The 19,780-nt window shown below is 40.4% G+C and overlaps 1 protein-coding gene across 2 annotated transcripts in view; it reads left to right on the top strand.

Annotated features, from left to right (window-relative positions):
* Nucleotides 1-19,780, top strand: part of numb (NUMB endocytic adaptor protein) — a 40,684-nt gene that overhangs the window by 3,820 nt on the left and 17,084 nt on the right. The window lies entirely within an intron of this gene.

Raw genomic sequence — 19,780 nt, 5'->3', positions numbered from 1 at the left:
CAACCACGTTTTGTGTAGTAACAGTGTTTAGCTCAGGAGTTATTGACTCGGGGAAACTCCAATCTGTGAATATGCGGCCAACTTTATTTAAGACGCCGAGGCGCTTTTTCCTTCTCGATAGGGGAGTAACGTTGGTTTTGCTTTGTTTCACAGAACTAATATATGCCGTCCTTTGCATGATTACGCTTGTGTGTCATTTTTGCTTGTTTGTTTATCTGCAATCGTATTGTTCTTCCCTTCAGCTATGATAAAGACACATTTCTTTCCATTAGTTGCCTGGGTTGCGTATGTATGTGTGGGCGGAGCTATCAATACCAATAGGGGTGCGACCCATTTGGGTTAGGGTGATTTTTATACAGTATGTCAACATTGGCTTTCAAACATCGGAGACCCTACATTTAATTCCATTCCTTTTTATGCTTGAATACCGGACAGACGTAAAAAAGCATTTCACTGCATGTCGTACTCTGTATGTATGTGTATGTGACAAATAAAATTTGATTTGATTTGATTTAGTCACAAGAGCTGAAGCTGTGCCGAGATCTGTGTGGCATAGTGAGACCTTCCTGCTGTCCACTGAGCCGGGCTTCAGCATGCTGACAGATCGCAGGCGTCACACCCTCACACTCCACTGCACAATTATGGCGCAGTCCTGGTGCAGGCTTCTGAGATGGTACTTTGATTCAGTCTTATTAACACAACTCACGTCTGCCATCTGACACTGAAGTAAGGCAAATGAGGCATTGCTGGGTTGTTTTACCCTGCTCGGTGGCATCAGTGGTTTGCTTCTACTTTGCATTAGCGTTAAGTCTCATAAGCAAGGCTTTGCGCAGAAAATGTCTCATCAGCCTGGCAGAGTTAAGTTTTTAAACATGTTCTTGGGATCGCTAGAGCTTATAAGAATAAACGGGTGTACGAACAAGTGTTGTGCAAAGACTCTACGCTAGTTGCAGTTTCAGGTTTTTGGTGTCGTAATTGAGGAGAAGGCACCACCAGAGGAGTGTTCAGACTCGCCTAGTTAAATATAGACAGAAAGACAGTAAAAAACAAAAAAAACAAAAACACATACTTAAACGACATAAAGAGATTACGTCGCAACACAAAGGATGGGCCGTAGACATGGTGTGCAGGAGGGTTGAGACATTGCGCTGTACTGTATGGTTTTGAACATGAATGAACTGGCCAGGATGATTGAGTGATTAATGACTCTGGTGCACCTGAGGAATAATCAACCTGTTTTTCCCACAGACACCAAGCAGACATAGCAATACTCTGACCTCAGGACGACAAAAGCCAAAAAGTCAGTTTTACTATTGAATTTGAAATATTGTGAAAGTAATTATGACATTACTCAAGTTCTAGATATTCCTGACATGTTCGTCCTATTAAGCATATTAAGGAAGGAAATACTGCTAGCTTGTCATCTCACCGATTGCTAATGGAGTATTTTGGCCTTTATAAACCCCACAGCTGAGATAAGAGCCACCCTTCAGTGTCTTTTTTACAGGTTCCTGCCTTGTTTTCAGTGTGAAACAGTTCACTTTCAAATATAAAAGCAACAAATGATATAATGCTGTTATTACATGTGTTATAGCTGAGAATATCAAATACTGTGTGTGTCAGTACTGGTTAATTAACTTGTAGACTTGTTTAATTGCTTTTATTCACTCATAATGCATGAAAATGTGAAAATGAATGAATGAGTCTGAGCTTTCAGTGTCACTGGCTGCAAACAGACAAACCATCCACAGACTCTGAGGGTTTTTTTACACCTGGTCACTTCATGTGTTTTCTCTGATCCGATAATTGCGTCTTGGCGAATCGGATATCAATCTGATCTTTCTACTCCCGCCCAAAATGTAAATATATTTTACCTCATTTCCGGGTTAATTGAAATGGAATACGCTTTGGTGTATGCATTTTTCAGAATGCAATCAAAAAGAAGACGAAAAAACCTGTTACGACGGTTATGCTACAAAAAACAGCATTTACTGTTTGCTGCATTTTCGCTGGCGGCAGCAGTGCATTTTAAGACCCAGTGAGACACCTGGGTGAAAGATCGGAGCCAGCACTTGCACTTGACGTACTTCCGTTTGGGAGGAGTATAGCGCTGACGTATGTGGCTTGAACAACCACATTCATTTACACCTGTCCAGTTTCATCTGAAATGTGTCCCAGACCACCTCCTGAAGTGGTTTGAACGATCACATTTATATCCGTCTTGAAAACGTTTCGGAAGGCATTTAGACCTGGTCTTTTTACAAATGGATAGCTATCCAATCACAGAAAACGCACAACGTGACCAGGTGTAAAAAGCCCATGAAATGAAGTAAAAATGTCCAGCATTCAACCTGCAGGCAAATAACATCAATCCCATCCCATCCAGCCATCCATCCATACAGCCATCCATCCATTTCCATCCCATCTTCTCCCATCCCATCTTATCCTATTACATCCATTGCACCCCATCCATCCATACATTCCCATCCTATCTTATCCCATCCCATCAAGTAAAACGCTTTTTTTTATCCTATTCATAATAGTTTTTAAAAGAAATTGTATGTCACTGTATCAGACTCAATCACAGCCGTAACATTTTAGCGATATTGACACGGGCTACATGCTTCCTTTTAAGATATTAATGCTGATACAAATTTTATTTCACACTTTTTTTATGGGGAGAACTTTTTTATGTGTTTAAACTTACTGGGTAGAACAGAAGCACAAGACACAGAGCTCATCTTTTTGGAGCTTTCTGCTTATCGGGAACCTTAACGGCTGTGGTTTTTACTTTGATTTTATTTACTACGTTTGCAATTTTTTTTTGACGTGTGTTTCTTATTCCTTCCTGTTTAGTGCAGATATGAATTCTCTCAAAAGGTTTTCCACAAACCGTGTGGTATTAAATAATTTCACAACTGTGATTTCCACAGATAAATCTGGTGTGCGGTCGTAAAGCTTTGCTGGTGTCACATGAGGGTGTGTACTACTTTGGATTTAGTTCCCTGGTAACAGTGGCAGTTGCTGGGCAAGCTGTAGGGATCAGAGCCGTCTGCTCTGGCGGCGTGTCCAGGGGAACATCTTTCTGATGTGTAAACATGAGCGAGGCGCAAAAGCGCATATTTATAAAACCCACTGGCCAGCCTGTTGTCTTGATGACTAGTCAGCTAATCTGTCTAGAGGAAGCTCTGCGAAGCACTGTATCATTAGGCTGACTTAGGAGCGTATCCACCCCACAGTCTGACACATTGCTTAGGGATGTGTGGACTCAGCACACAGCCTTGAATATCTAACACATAAGGGATGAGTCATCAACCAAAAAATAAATTCTCTTGCCCCAAAGAACATTACTGATAACAACCAGTCCTTTAATACCAATGTCTTGTCCACACCTGAAATATCTAATCGTAACATCAAATCCAACTAAAAACCAAATTACGATCATAAGAAATGCTTAAAAATATCTGAACATTAGGGACATGTTCTATCTGCTTAGGAGAAATGGCACATTCTTTTTCTCTCTCTCACTCACTCTCTCTCTCTCTCGCATGCTCTCTCTCTCTCTCTCTCTCGCATGCTCTCTCTCTCTCTCTCGCATGCTCTCTCTCTCTCTCATGCTCTCTCTCTCTCTCTCGCATGCTCTCTCTCTCTCATGCTCTTTTTCTCTTGTGCGCTCTCTCTCTCTCTCATGCTCTTTTTCTCTCGTGCACTCTCTCTCTCATTCTCTTTTTCTCTCGTGCACTCTCTCTCTCTCTCTCATGCTCTCTCTCTCTCCCATGCTCTCTTTCTCTCGTGCGCTTATGCTCTCTCTCGCTCATGCTCTCTCTCTCTCTCGCATGCTCTCTCTCATGCTCTTTTTCTCTCGTGCACTCTCTCTCTCATTCTCTTTTTCTCTCCTGCACTCTCTCTCTCCCATGCTCTCTTTCTCTCGTGCACTCATGCTCTCTCTCGCTCATGCTCTCTCTTTCTCTCTCTCTCTCTCTCCTGTCAGTCACAGTGACACTAGCTAATCACAGGCAAGTGCGAGCAGTAGATAGCTCTTTCCTCTGAGTGTGTTACTTTACCCTGTGATGCAGCACAAGCAGCAGTTTGACAGCATGTGGTTTGCTTGAGTTTGGTAGCTGGTGTGTGATGGAGTGCTGGCTGATGGGTGGGAACTTGCAGGTGATTAAACTGGGGGGAAAATCCACTAACTTTCTGTTTCCATAGCTAATTATGTAGCTGATTATTCTGACCCCGGGTTGTTTGGGGACAAGTAAATAAACCAACAGAAGGCGCTGTCCTCGACCCCTCGCTGTCTTGTAATCTGTCCAGTTTGCTGAGTCGTTGCTCGCTTAGACCATCGAATCTGGTCTGTTAGTGTAGATCTGGATGGAGTTTTGTCTTTCTCACGGTTAAAAAAAATTGCTTAATTAAAAAAAAACATGAATTTGATATCGGTCCCGGATCAATAAAGTATCTATCTGTCTGTCTGAAGAGACCAGCTCACATTCCTGCCGTCTGCACTCCTGAACTATCAGTAATCACATTTTCACACTTCTGAAAATAGTCACACACATAACATGGGAAGTGTGAGATTCTGCTGCTTTTTCACTGTCTAGATTTCAGGTGTAAGTTGTAACATTTCCTGTTTCTTCATGCTTGTTTAGTCATGCCTTGCTTACCTCCCAGAAAGATCTGCTGTTTGTTCGTTGTCCATGTCAGAATTTAACAGCATAATGCTTTTGTGCATTTCCACTGTTATTTTTTGAGCATTTTTCCCCACTCACTGAGCGACTTTCCATTTAAAAAAAATCTGTTCATTCATAAACATTAGGAGGAAGAGTTTCTGATAGCGGGAGCACGGTGGCTTAGTGGTTAGCACGTTTGCCTCACACCTCCAGGGTTGTGGGTTCGTTTCACGCCTCCACCTTGTGTGTGTGGAGTTTGCATGTTCTCCCCGTGCCTTGGGGGTTTCCTCCGGGTACTCTGGTTTCCTCCCCCGGTCCAAAGACATGCATGGTAGGTTGATTGGCATCTCTGGAAAATTGTCCGTAGTGTGTGAGTGCGTGAGTGAATGAGAGTGTGTGTGTGCCCTACGATGGGTTGGCACTCCGTCCAGGGTGTATCCTGCCTTGATGCCCGATGACGCCTGAGATAGGCACAGGCTCCCCGTGACCCGAGGTAGTTCGGATAAGCGGTAGAAGATGAATGAATGAATGAGTTTCTGATAGCCGACGGTACGCATCGGTGTGGTGCACATGAAATGTACATTTGATTCCACCTTCCGTTAAACTCAGGAACTGCGAGCTATGGTTTTATTTGCTTTACTTGACTGCAGCAATTACAAGCCTGAAGACATCAATAAACACGTTTCTAATTCATTGGAATTATTTTCCCCTCATTAGCAGGCAAGTAAACGGGAACTCATTGCAAGTAGGAACTAAAGTGAGTGTAGAACTGAAGCTGGGTTGGTCTGTGGGATTATTTGCCAGTTGTTTGTGTGCTGTGGTGTTCGTAATTTGCTTGGAATTGTGAATTCTCAATTCAGATCTCGCTTGTTGTGCTGTTGCTGAAACACAGGTCTGTGTGATGTCCATACCTAGAAAATAAATGGTATCTCAATCAGGTTACAATAACTGAAGTTTATTCTCCTGAACTGTGTTGTGTGTTGTACAAACCTGTTTTCACCTAAATTATTCCACCCATTTAGCATTAGCTTACAATGAGGAATATGCAAAAACGTATCATTACTTATCGTACAGTACAGTTTTATTACTTGGGTTGCCATATCCTGTATATCCACCCAATATCTTTTAGCTACTGAAACTTCTTCTGTGGCAAGTTTATTTCAAAAATAAAAACTCTTTAAAGGATTTGCAGTGAATCACAGAAGTCTCCTCGGGATCTGCACTGGTATACTGAACGCCAGCTTAATTGTTTGAGGTTCCCATGTTGGAGTACCGCAGTCACTCCTCTGCTATTCCTTATCCTCCATGTCTCCATGAAGTCAGGCAGAAAACCTGAAACGGAGAAGCTGTGTCTGTTTTGGTGCATAGAGCAGTGCTTTCATGGTGTCTCTCAGAATCTTGTAAAGAAATATGTCTCTGGAGTGCGTTCAAGTGGTCAAATACGTAAAAAAAAAAGGGAAAGGAGTTGGTACATTTCACACCAGGAGCCACACTATATATATGTATCCTGGTAGTAGCAGTTCTAACTTTTTTGCAGAGTAGAGTAAAGGCACAATATTGAGCTGATGTTAAAGGTTAAAAAAGTGTGTGTCTGATTTGTTTATTCACTCTCTGTACTATGTCTGTCAAACACACATGTCAGGAACATTTATGATCATAGTAGAACATGATACTTGATTACACATAATTAATCACGCTTTCTCTTCTCCTTTCAATTTTATTGTAAATTTTATTGTCACACTATTTTCACTCTTATCATACAAAGACCCAACTCTTTTCTTGTTTAAAGCACATAATCCACAGTCGAGATATACACTTATTTCATACACTGTCTAGATGTTCCCTCACTTGAGCAATGATCCTAACCAGGCTAGCGTATTCAGTGTGTTCACTTTTAAACAGGGACACTGCGAGTCATGTGAACACCTTTTCTTTGTCTCAAGGAGGAAGCAGTAGTGTGGTACCAAGTGCTCTACTGTGCTTTGCGTCAGGGAAGTGTCCCTGCTCACGGCCATTCAGAGTGATAGTCAGTGAAGCGAATGTGTTACTCTGCCCAGTTCCACAACTACAGCCTGGTACAGGCTTAGCGAAGTTGGTGCTCCCACTGAGTTGACTGTAGGGAACAATGCTTTCGCTGTGCTGATCCCACCATCACTGCCTGCCTGCTCCGAGCGTTTAGTGCTTGATTTAGTCTTGGTCTCAGACCTGATTAGCACTCTATTCAGCCCAAAATCTAGGAGACCTGCACCATCCTGTGAGCCATCACAGTTGGGTAGCTTTTCATTATTTTCCTCTGCCTCATTTCTTTGGAGCCATTTCTGTTTGGATTTTTTTTTATCTTTGTCCTGTGCTTTTAAGCAATGTCTTGCAACAACAGCCAGATTTCTTGCGAGAGACTTTTTTTTTTCTTCTTTTTTTTTTAAACGCACACTCTAATCTTTCTGTTTACTTCAGTGAGGGACAGTATGAGCAAATGTGAGAGAAAAGTGGACAAGATTGGTTGTTTTAAGGCATTTAAATGCAGTGTCACCCGAGAGGAAAGTGTTAATTGCTGCATGCTTTGTCGGGCCTCTTGGAGCGAAGCGGTAAGACCGGCCAGATAGGGTGTGATGAAATCTCTACTGCTGGCTTAAGTCACATGGATTCTTATTACCTGTTCACTCGGCGTCTGCTTTCACAAAGGAAGTGATTATTGCAGGTGTTAACATTTTATTCAGGGATCTTGGGGCTTCACAATTTTATGTTGTTCTACAGGTCCTTTGGGGGGAAAAACAAACAAAACAAAACAAGTTTTCATTAATCACACATGCTTACACACAGCTCACTGCAATAGAGATTACTAAATACCACACAGGCTTGTGCTCATGAACTAAAGAAACGCCCCTAAATTGCCATATATGGTAAACAACTTCCTGTTTTCAATACTCCTTGTTGTGCGCAACATGGCATCACATTTCTGCTCCACAGATTATTACGTAGAAACACATTTGCACCAGTGAAAATAAATGTACGTTTTCCAAATGGTTCGTCCAAGAAACACAATTCCAGCAACACCTCGCTGAAGTCGAGGGCACACTGTGCCATTCTATAAGAATTTACTTGTAGATCAATGCCACGTACACGCAGTGATTTTATCCTCAAGCAAGTGTTCGTCCTCCTGGTTGCCATATTAATAATGTTTATCAGTAAGTGGAAACTGGTTTTCTTGCTGCTAAAATAAAACCTTCTGAGGGGGAGATTTACTCCCATTGGCAGTCGCTTTACCAGTTCGCTCTGTATTTGAATAAACTTTTCTCACATATCTTCACATCTAGTCTCCAACGCTTGCCGCCGCTCGTCTTCGGACACGGACAGCTCTCTGACGATGAATAGCCTCCAAATGCTTTGCTGCTGTAAGTCACTCTGTGTGAATGTAGCATAACTCAGTAGTTTTAACATGCCTCATGTTTTGATTTTATGTGCATGTCTGCACCCAATTGCCTCAGGAAAAACTGTGCAACGAAACCCTTGTTATTTGTGACATTGCCTCGTCACTGACTTGTTTGGAACTGTAATGTTTTGCCTCGTGTGCAAGTCCCTTTATTGTTCACTCTGAAAGTTGGATGAGTTGCTGGCAGAGATCTAAACTTACACTGAGCAAACAAAATCGACTGATCACCCACTCGTAGTCATCACAGTCAGCAAAGAATCCTCCTGCAGTCCTAAAAACTTGGGCCAAATCTTTAAGCAAGCATGCGAGTGCCCTGTAATCAGTTTACCCACAATTACACTTCCCCACATGGTCAGTAGTTTGAATTGCACATCCTCACACACAGTAATCCTGTTCTACTGATGAATGAGACCCTTAGTCCATGACTCAAATTTTGCTTTGGCAAATTCCTAGGCTTTCACGGATATTGGAAATAAACTGGGAATTTATTGGCCAGTGCCAGTCTCTTGAGGGCTTTTTGTCTATTGCATTTTCATCAAGGATTAAATACTTTTTTTTTTTGCTATGAGAATGACCCTATTATGAGAGAGAAACAATACCAATCAATTAATAAATGTAAAAGGAAAAGGGGAAAAACAAGTAATTGCAGAGAAAGATTCTGCAAATAAACAAGAGATGCATTTAAATGTGTCATCAGTTTCTCTTATTTGTTCAGGAACAAACTCCATATTTCTATATTTCTTGGATAATACAGTGCATTTATTTCTGTCTGGATGCATCTGATTTGTACAAATTTCTATTCATTTTTCTATTCAATCATTAGTTTCCTCCTCCTTCTCCTCCTCCTTCTTCTCCTTCTCCTTCTCCTTCTCCTTCTCCTTCTTCTTCTTCTCCTCCTCCTCCTCCTCCTCCTCCTCCTCCTCCTCCTCCATAGTTTACTATCAGTCTGCAGTTTCCATAACAGGGCTGTATATTCAAAGCGACCTTGTCAATAAATAATCACGATATCTTTTCAATTAAAGAATAAAAGTGACTGCTAACTTTTTCTTCTTCTTCTTCCCATGGTACTCAGGAAAGTTCATTAAATTGACTCCGTTAAACATATGACTTGTAGTATATTTCACCTATTTCATAGTGGTGTGAGTGTGTTTAATGGGCCACAATTGCAATATAAATTGTTTTGGCTGGCTCATGAAAAAGGATGAATCAAGCCTGAGCTGTTAAACAGATTCACACTTTAGTGCAGTGATGATGCTTTCATGCTAATAATAATCAAGGCAAACTTTTGTTTATTCTATGTTTTTAGATGTTTTACTTTGGCATGCACCTTAATAATTATGATATAATTTAGATTTATTATAAATAGAATTTGTGCACATCAGTTTGTTGTGCTGCAAATAAACATTTTTCATTGATTTAAATATAGACGTTAAAGAGCTCATTACAATGAGCTTTCACAAAAGCTTGCTGTTTTTCCAGCCGTTTGCTTTTCTTAACGTTGCCATGACCGTGACAGTGTTCTGTGCACCACTTCTGCCTCTGGATCTGTTTGGGCTGTTGAAGGAAATGACCGACAATCTTTGAATAAAGCATGAGCTGAGACTTCCCAGCAAGCTCCGGTTTCACCACTACACTGACCCAGTCGCTGCAAACACTGCAGCGAGTGCTGTCTCTCGACCTCTAGCTTGAAAGAAGGCTGATACTAACAGCGATGCTATCTTATACTGAAAACACTAGTTTGGCTGATCATCTGTAGACTTCCGTAGCTTCAGTATCTGTTTTTGACGTGTGTCTTTTTATTCTTTGAACAGATTCACTATTAATAATAAAGTGATTTCGGAATTAAGAAGAGCATGTTTGCATGTACGTGTGTATGTGTGTGTATGCAGGCAATGTCCTGATCCCCTGCAGTGACAAGGGCTAATTATTTGTATGTGCTTCTCATGCTACACACACATCACATGCTAGAATTTGGAGGCAATATCAGTAGGTATGTTGATTTTATCTTTATCTATAGGCTGAGCAAACAGATTAGATTTGTTTGATTGAATGTGAATGTTTTGGGAATATTGTTATTTCGTGTGTCCTCGTGGTTTAGTGCAGTGTGAGCATTATTTGATGTCTAACAATAGCACATGGAGTGTGATGCATGGTCATTTGTGATGTAGCTGATCTGGTTATTACGTCTACAATGTAAAGTGTGTGTGGGTGCGAGTAGGGCTGCAGGAAGGTTGTTTTTTTTTCGCTAGTCACAGTCCTCCTGCTCAGCAGACCATAATCCTTTGCACCATTTCTCTCTGGAATATGATTCTGTGTATCTCAGGGCATATGTAAGAGTTCTTGTTTATTAATACTGATGAATCTTCATGTGTAGCGTAATCAGGGTCTGTAATATAGGTCTACAGCATAGCTGCACAAAGAGGTTTGACATATTACACACACACTCAGAGAGCTGACTAACTGACTGGATTTGTTCTAGATGTATGTCAGCTTTTTTTTTCGAGGCAGCATGACTAAATTGGTTTGGTATGTGATGTGACGTAGACATAGATGGTGCTGATCATTGTGCAACCATTTTATGGAAATGTAACACTGAAGAAATGCGGTGTGTTTTAGTGAATAATATGAAGTTAACAAGGACTGTTGGGAGCAGTTCTGTTCTTAACCACAAACATCCATCACTAAAACACAGTCAGTTATTTTACACTGCCACACTTTCATTTTTTCTTTCTTTCTGACTTACTGACTAACTTCTGGAACTTTCTGTGTAAAGTTTTCCAAACAAAACTTAAAAAGGTAAAAATGGCCCCCACTGGAAGCCAACAGTGTCTTGACTGTTTTTTTTATAGATTAGCAGTTAGAAACCAATGCATTTGTTTATACTGATGGAAAAAGTCTGATAAATCAATTTCCATTTCACGACAGACTGGAGCGCCAGTGTACTGGCAAAAATATCCACCAATAGACCTCCCACCAAACTGCAGTCTGTCTCTACCATCTTGCATTGCACTGATTTTAGGGTGGGACCCGGGGTGTGACTGGCTGCTGCCCAACAGTACAAATAATGCGTCTCGTTTACATACTATTGAGCAATTCTCAACTATTCTCTGCTCTCCTCGCTTTTCTTGCAATACTCTCGCTCCCATAATCCTTTGTGCAGGATGAAGAATGAATGGGAGGTGGGTTGAAAAATGTAAACAGACCATAAAGAGTACAAAGCCACATCAACGGCCAGTGATCAAGTTTGCGTATCACAGTATTGTCCGCCCGTTGTGATTAATACCACCAGTGACACAGTGGGTGGTTTGTAAGAAATGAAATATGTTACTGCCATGTGTTCTTGTAAGAGTTAAAGGCTTCTCTTGTGATCGACTTTAGCCACACTATAAGTGACCTTGTTGTAAAGCCTGTTAATAAATCACATATTAACAGGGCATGTCTGGTTATTGGTGCCTGCAATGGGTTGCCTGTACAATACTTTGAATCCTCGTTCACATTGCCTCACCTGTAAATACAGCCATAACACCTTTCCATGCTGTACTGCATACCAGCATCTAGTACAGTGTGATCTGTTCAGCCCTGCTATTTAACCAAACTTCTGAATTCCCACTGTCTAGTCTTTGTGACGTTTCTAGCACTGTAACACTGCTGCATTTATTGTAAGACTAGGTGGAGGATGGATGGTGTAGCCTAAGGTGATTTATACTTTTGCATGAAAGGTAAGTTTTAAAGCAAGGACAAGAGACCTGTAGAGATAAAATAATATGATATAAAAATAATATGAATGAGAATTATAAAAAAGCTTATAATAGGTATATTTTTCTAAAAATACACAACTCATTAAACCTTAATTTGGATGTCTACAACAGCAGAATAGTTTTATTATTGGCTGACAGGAGAGGAACCTGGTGTCTTCTGCTGCTGAAGTGCATCCATCTCAACATTCAATGGTTTGTGCATACTGAAAAGTTTTTCTGCTCACCAGGGTTGTAAAGAATGATTCACATCATTCTGTGCGAACTCAACAAACTCTCTTGACCCATAGGAAAGCTATCAAAGCTGAGGTAAGCCTGGTTTTGTTTTAAACTCTAACACCAAGCTACAAATGCTCTTAGTCTTTAAGTAGAAGGAAAACTATACTGTGGAGAAAGTTCTGGCTGCCAAAAATCAGAGGTCAGAAAGAGGCTTGATGATAACAGGTCTGTCTTTTGTCTCTATTAATGGAATAGTTGCTAAACTCTGCAAAGCTGCATCCCCAGTGCTAATGTGCACACCTTGGTGTTTGAGCATTAAAGCATGACCACATTTCAGAAAGTGCTGTCATCAAGGCTAATAGTGTACGGAGCCCAAACTGCGCTCCTGTGCAATGGAGGAAAAAGTAATCTTCTCATGAGTTGTATTTTCCCTACATCTGGACATACTTGGGTGTGGAAGCAGACTGAAGAAAGCTTTCACTCATGTCTGTTGCCAGCGTGGTGGTGGATCCATAACGGCACAAGCAGCCATCTCACAGGAGTCATTAGGTGCCGTGATTTCTCTCTGTGCTCATTTTACAGGACCATAAGGCTATATTACAGGACCAGGTGCATCCTGTGGTGCAAAATCTGTTCCTTCATCTTGTTCCTTCATTCTAAGAGAATGATACCTCTGTATTCGGTAAAATAAATTCTTTTTCTGAATGCCTTGTCAAGGGCATCTTTCGTCGGCAGCACAGAACATTCAGGCAGGTTAGAGATCTGTGGCACGCAGGTATCATTGTGAAATTATGCTTCTAGTGTCCTCTCCTTGTACAAAGCTTTCACTTGGTTTAGGGAGAAATGACTGTCTCTTTTACTGTCTGCCATAATGAGGGAGGATGGAATGGAAGGTGAGACAGAGATAGAGACAAACGTATGCTTTCAGAGTGTCTTGTTTGGGGGAACCGTGTCCTTTGGGCTTGTCCTTATCATATCAGCTGTGGGACACCACAAATTGCAGGCTTATGAAATTAATGCCATGTGCGTTGTTTTACTAATGAATTGCATTTCCACGACTCATGCATTTTAAATAGTGTCTTTGACTTACAGTGGATACCAAGTAGAAAAGCTGGAAATAATCTGATGTGGAATGGTTGCGGCTGTTATATGACAGAACTGATTCCCTCATTTGATTTAACCTTGTTATCCTCTGGGGCATTCCTGCCTGTACCGAACGTGCGCTGATTATCATTAGGTTTGGACACAGCTTCAGGTTTGCTTTTTTTTTTTTTCCCCCTAATTGCAGACTGAATTTAGATCTTGGGGACAGTCAATGCAATTAACTACAATTAAGGCGAGCCGTTCCAAGGCTGACGGCCCCTGCTGACTATCCTCCAGTTAAACCAGCAGGGAGAAGCCTGCTAATGTCAAACACCTCCCACCACCGCCCCAGCTCCGCTTCAACTTGGCTTTCTCTCTGTCAAGAATAAACACGTGTTTTTAACGTGTTGCTTGCGGTAAAATAACACAAATTTACAAATATACACATTAATGCCAAGTGGGCTAATACAGTATGTCTCTTCATTCCTGTTATTTCCACACAATGTCTTCTAAATACAAATACACTCTGATCGATTTGGCTATGAAAAGAATTTTTTTTCCCCTTCCCTTCACCTGTATTTTGTCTGTCATGTTTTCTCACCTCCTTCTTTCCTCTCCTTGCCTTTATCTATCTGCTCAGCATGTGGAGCTTCACTGATGACCCAGAGTACAGTTAGTATTGTTGTAAGAATCAAAATAGTAACCAGAGTATTTGGCTCAGAAATGACACACTGTACTACAAAAGAGATAAGAAGAACGCAGTTTTATAGGAAATGGAAAAGGAAAAAGTCAAGTAAAAAGTGGCTTTGTCATTTCAGCCACATACAGCGGGCGCATTGTGCCATAAAACTGCACTCCTCCAGCACTAGACTACAAGTGTGTGTAAACAATGCAAGACAGTACAGGATGGATGGGGTAAATAGGAAGCTTATTAAATAAGAGTGCGGGGGAAAAACCTGCCATTTTGATCCGCATTAATATGACTCGTTTATTCTATTAAACAGATCCTGTAGTAGAATACACTACCCGATGTATTGAACTTTTCAGAACAAACCACGACATAAAACATGGCCGCTATAGACACCAATCCCCAGCACGACACTTATCCGGTGTCTTCTTCATCTCCTGACTTTTAATCACACGCTTGTTTCTCATTAAACTCCTATCATGCATAAACAGGACTTTGATTCAATATGAACTCAGTGTGGCACTCAGTGTGCCAAAACTTACTTATCTCTAACCCTGAACTCACTAAGCCTTTTTGCTTGTTGAGTTCTATCCTGGGTTTAGACTGTTTTCGCTTACTGGATTTCCGCTACGTTGTTCTGCTTGCTGATCGTCGGACCTCTTGCCTGTAATTTGACTCCGATCCTCACCGTTTGCAGCCGTCTACCTTGCTCATTAAACCGCAGTTGTATCCATCTGAGTCAAAGGTGTGACACTTATACATGAGTTAATACAATTCTTGTTACAACATCTATCCTAGATGTCAATCATCTAGCAATACATTTTTAATATCTCTCACCATAAATATAGCCATTGTCGCTGGCATGGTGTAAAGAGAAAGAAAGAAAGAAATGGATTTTTAGTCATTTTTTTTACCCTACTTTTTTGTACCCAGCATATTTCAGCTCAAGTGAGTCTCTTCTCACAAGAAAACACTATGATTTTTTTTTAGAGAGCTTCTTTGCAGCCTTTTAGGTGCTATAGATGCAAATATCGTGTTGATGTATATTGTGGAGTTTTTCTCTCAAATGCATTAAAGACTCTAAGGCTGCAAGTTCATATTCGCATCACAGCCTGTATCCGAATCTGCTAGTGGCCAAAGTAATGACACAGGATATTGGAATCGTAATGGAATCTGTCATCCGTTGATGAGGCGTGTTTTCCATGTTAATTGGACTTGCATGCCCTGGCACTTGTGCGTCTGTTTTTGAGCCATTTTGTGTGATTGGTGCTTCGGTATTACTGCAGGCAGAGCCATGTTTTATGTAACATGGCCTGCATTTGAGTTTTTCCATTTTTATGTAAGCTTTCATTGGCACTCAAATTGGATTATTACACTAACGGCCTTTTTCCCCCCAGCTTTTTCATTCATTTAAGTAATGACTGACATGGAAAGGAGCTGCCATTAATGTGGGGTGTGTGTGGGGTGTGTGTGTAAAGAAAACTAAAGAAAGTCCTGTATTCTTAAATTTTGAGAAAAGGGGGAAAAACTGGAGTTCTCACCATCCACTTCCTTCAAACCCCTTTCTCCTTTCTCAAAGGCTTTTTGTGCTCTTCCCCAGGATCCTTCTGTAGCGATTAAACTGTTTTCATTCCTGGAGAGATTATCGTAACTCTCATATATTTGCAGAACAGTGCTGCTCGCTCACTGTCCCGCTCATCCTCACCTTTCTCTTTTTAAACCAATCAGTTTCTTCTTCTTTCTTCACAGTTAACATACACACTATCAGCAGCATAGGCTTTTACTGAGTAGTGAATGGGCGAGCAAGTGTAAAGCAGTGTTGTAGATGGCTCAAATCCCACTGGACTTGTGCTAATGATCTTCATGTAGCAAAGAAATATGGAAGCGTGCGAAAAAGCAGTTGGGATTTAAGCTACTTTGGTTTCAGCAGATTTAGATTTTGCCCATGGTAGAAATTTGAAAACTGCTTTAATATCATAACACGTTTTATGCTTCAGCAAAGTGTCATACGGTGGAGGATGCAGATTTTGAATAAGTGATGATGTGACATTTGGGACATGATAGAACAGGAATAGTCAGATTTGGCCACATGGCCAGTTCCTAGTTTTTGCTATAGACTAAAGACAAGTTCAAGTTGACTTTGAATTCACATTGAATTGTGGCACAGTTCCAGTGCAACCGAACTCACAGCACCTACTACTGTAGACTTGACCACATTCACTGTACAGCTTTTTTTTCTGCAGATTGTTCCTGTTTTATACTATACTACCAGTGTGAAATTGGCAGGAATTTACTTGTTAGGGGAAGTAAAGATTCGAAGTTAAAATGTTGGTGTATGGGGTTTGTCCGCTTTTTCTGACTGCCACATAATTAATCAGGCACTGAAAATCAGACCACCAGAAACGAATATAGTCACGTCTGTTGTATTTTAATGTGAATTTACATCATAACTTCAGTAAAGACAGCTCCATGCATCAATTACTGAAGAAAGACTAATGAGCTGATATTGATTCACACCTACACACACTGATTCATGCTAAAACCCAGTACCTACTTTATCATCTGACATTTTCTTAACGTTCTCGCAAAAGTCTGATTCTTTGCCCTGGTTATTTGCTGTTATTGCTTTTATTCTACCTACTTTACCTACATTAAAGGTATTAAGGTTGAGTCCATTATGTAACTGCAAATCAAGCAATATTGAGTTAACTCTGTAATTTTCATACACCGAGTGCAGACATTTGATTTGGTTTGATAGTGCAGATAGATCAGAATGGAACTGAACGTGTATGAGATGTGTATATGGTGGTTCTGTAAATAAACATTTTTTTTCTTTTTATATTTTATTAATATATATTTTTTTTAATATGAATTTTAACCAGTCCTTTTTTCCTGGACTGATTCCTACCTAATACCATGTCACTGCTGTGTCCTCATCACTCTTGTGGCCCAGACCTCTCTCACACCCTCCAGTTCTCTGCAAAACTCCTTCACATGACTTGATCTGTTCCCAGGCTCTCGCTCTCTCTCTCGCTCTCTCTCTGTCTCTCTCTTGCTTGCTCGCTCGCTCACTCACTCATTCACTCACTCACTCTCACACTCTCACACACTCACACACACATACTCAAACTCTCCCTTCCCTGCTATTCCAGCTCCCTCTTTCTTTTCCTTTTCCCCCTCCTCTACTGCTTGTGCTCCGTGCTCTCTTTATACTCCTCCCTCACACATTTTTGAACCTTAACAGGGAGCAAATGAGAGACAGAAACCCACAGAGGTCTCGATGAGTCTGGCGTGCAGGGTGTGAGAAGGAGGACACAGGGACCAAAGAGTTAAAGAGAAAAAAACTTAAAAGGGTCTTGAAAGAAAGAAGAGTGTAAGGCAGATAGACTTCTGAGAGCAGAGGGGCAAATAAAGTGATTTAGTGGTGGCAGAAGAGGGGAGTACACACACACACACACACACTTCTCAGCATTGCTGTGGAAACAAAGTGAGAGGCACTCGCCTGGAGTCTGCTCTCAGCACAGATATGATATGACCTAAATAAAAGAGAGATTCAGAACATGGCCTGACATTAATAGTTGCCTTGTTGTCCTGGATGAGTGGAGAGAGGTGTAGCTTGTCTCTGCCCCTTTTCTTGCTTCTCTTCTCACGCTAGGGTTTAAAAGGTAACTCGTTCTTATTCTGCTTGATCATCTCACTCACTCACTCACTCACTCACAAACACACACACACACACGTTTTTCTCTTATTTTTTGTCTTATTTACTCGCTTATGAAGTTTACTTTATATTTACTCGCTTTTGAAGTTCCTCTAAAACCTAAATTTTGCTTCTGCTTTATTAATTAGAAGAATTGATTTAATGAATTAAGTAAAACCTATGAAGCCTGAGAGGGATATTAAGAGCTGTAGGAGTGATATTGTGCTGAATTCACACTCTTCTTTGATACTGTGGGATTTCATGATTTTTAATTCAAATTACTAACAAAAAATGTTACCCAGTTGAAGGATCGAGATATGATTTTTTTTTTTTACCAGATGATCTGACTGCAAAAAATGCCTGTTCTTTGAAGTATAATTGTGTGTGTGTGTGTGTGTGTGTGTGTGTGTGTGTGTTCCTAATTTGTCTTGTGATTCACTTGGGCCAGCTGTGTGAGAGCAGAGCATCTAGAGGTTGAGTGTGTGAGCAGGAGATAAGGAAGGAATTCTTAATGGGATGCGTTTCTCATGCTTTCATAGCTGCACAGATCATACACAAGGTTCACGGTTGTAAATAGGCACACGGCTCTCTTTCAAAACAAGTTTCAGGTCTCAGGAAATCAGCAACATGGTCTGCAGTCAAGTGTTTGTATTGTGTGGTTGTGGTTTCTGAGAAATACACGCTTGCAAACCTGAACACTTGCGAGCCACAAATAAAGTGTGGCCCAACAAGCAGCAACTACATAATGAAGGAAGCGTGTGTTGTTTTTTTTTGTTTGTTTGTTTTTGATGAATGATGCTAAATGATATAAGGATATCAGAGCTCTGAGTATCATGTGCTACCCAAGGACAAGGTGTTTAAAGAGTATAGATTGTGAGTATAGACTATAGAGTGTTTTGTATTTTTATTTATTTATTTTTTTTAGTTTAAATTCAGCCACCCTTGTTGATGCAGGAACACTTTTGTTATTTGGCAACAATGAAGAAACATGAACATCATGTATAAAATGTAACTCAGTGGCTCGGATCGGGAAACGTGTCATATCTGATCCGACTCGGAACTGATACAATACAATTCCTGCTAGTGAACAGGATCAGCATCGAACTGAGGAGGCGAAACGCTCTAAAATGCATGTGCCAAAGCATTTATTCTGCCGCTAACTGTCATAAGTATGAAGTCAGAAATTACACTAGCAGCTAATAGGCAAGTGTTAAATTACTCTTCTTCTTAAATTACTGGGCTCCTAAAATAAGCCAAATTTGTTCTGAGAAGTTCTTGACTGAATAAATGGAACAAAACTACGGTCAATCTTTGTAGCATAACTATAAGTAGTTATTTATATCACAGATCCGTTTTGATTACCAGCAGAATTAAAACATGAGTATTGTATTGTTGGTGGATAATGAATCTGTTTGGCAGAAACACCTGATGATAAGGTATAAGTACTTTAAAAGCCTTTACAGAGCCTCAGTTTGAATGATGTTGACATTGGAGTGTGTTGAAAATTAAACCAGCTCTCCAGAGCTGATTATAGCTGCAGGAGTCTGTGTTACTGAAGTCGAATAAGTAATCACACACGTAAATCATGAACGTGAAAATACTCACTGTTTTTTGTTTTTATTTATTTTATTTTATTTTATTTTATTTTATTTTTTTATTTTTTTTTATTTGATTTTTTTTTTACTTTTTTTATTTTAAAAAAGTATGTATATGTCCTAGCTGCATCTGAATGCTGTTTGCTTTGCAGATTATTCGTAGTCATGGACTTTTCTCTCTGTTTCGTGAAACTGTCAGCAAGACAGCTTTTTATAGCACGTGTCTGAAGGAGTGTTGTGTCGAACAGCTATGAAATAAATTGATGGGAAAAAGCACATCATTATTTAACTGCATTGAAAGAATTCATTTCTGAGCAGAGAGCACGTGAGGTGTCCATGGGGTTGTCCGTTTGTCCTTCTGCTTCAAAAACGAGTTGCTGAATAACGGAAGCACGGTATTATTTTTATAACCACCAAATGAACTGATAAGATCTAAGCAGCATCAAGGTGAATTATTTGAAATGTTTGTTTGTTTGTTTTTACCGTTTTCTGTAATGTCTGATGGTGACATGTGAGCGCTAATGTTTTCAGATTTATGGGAGTGAAAATGATTCCTGACTGGATAGGTTACTGGTAGTTATTGTTATAGCTTTGTCCTTCTGTTACTGTATAAGCTGCTGGACCAGAGCTGCTGGTTATCAGT

Source organism: Tachysurus vachellii, chromosome 10 (assembly GCF_030014155.1).
Source record: "Tachysurus vachellii isolate PV-2020 chromosome 10, HZAU_Pvac_v1, whole genome shotgun sequence".
Lineage (NCBI taxonomy): Eukaryota > Metazoa > Chordata > Actinopteri > Siluriformes > Bagridae > Tachysurus > Tachysurus vachellii.
Note: the sequence above shows the minus strand (reverse complement) of the source record. Positions and strands in the feature narration are given on the sequence as shown.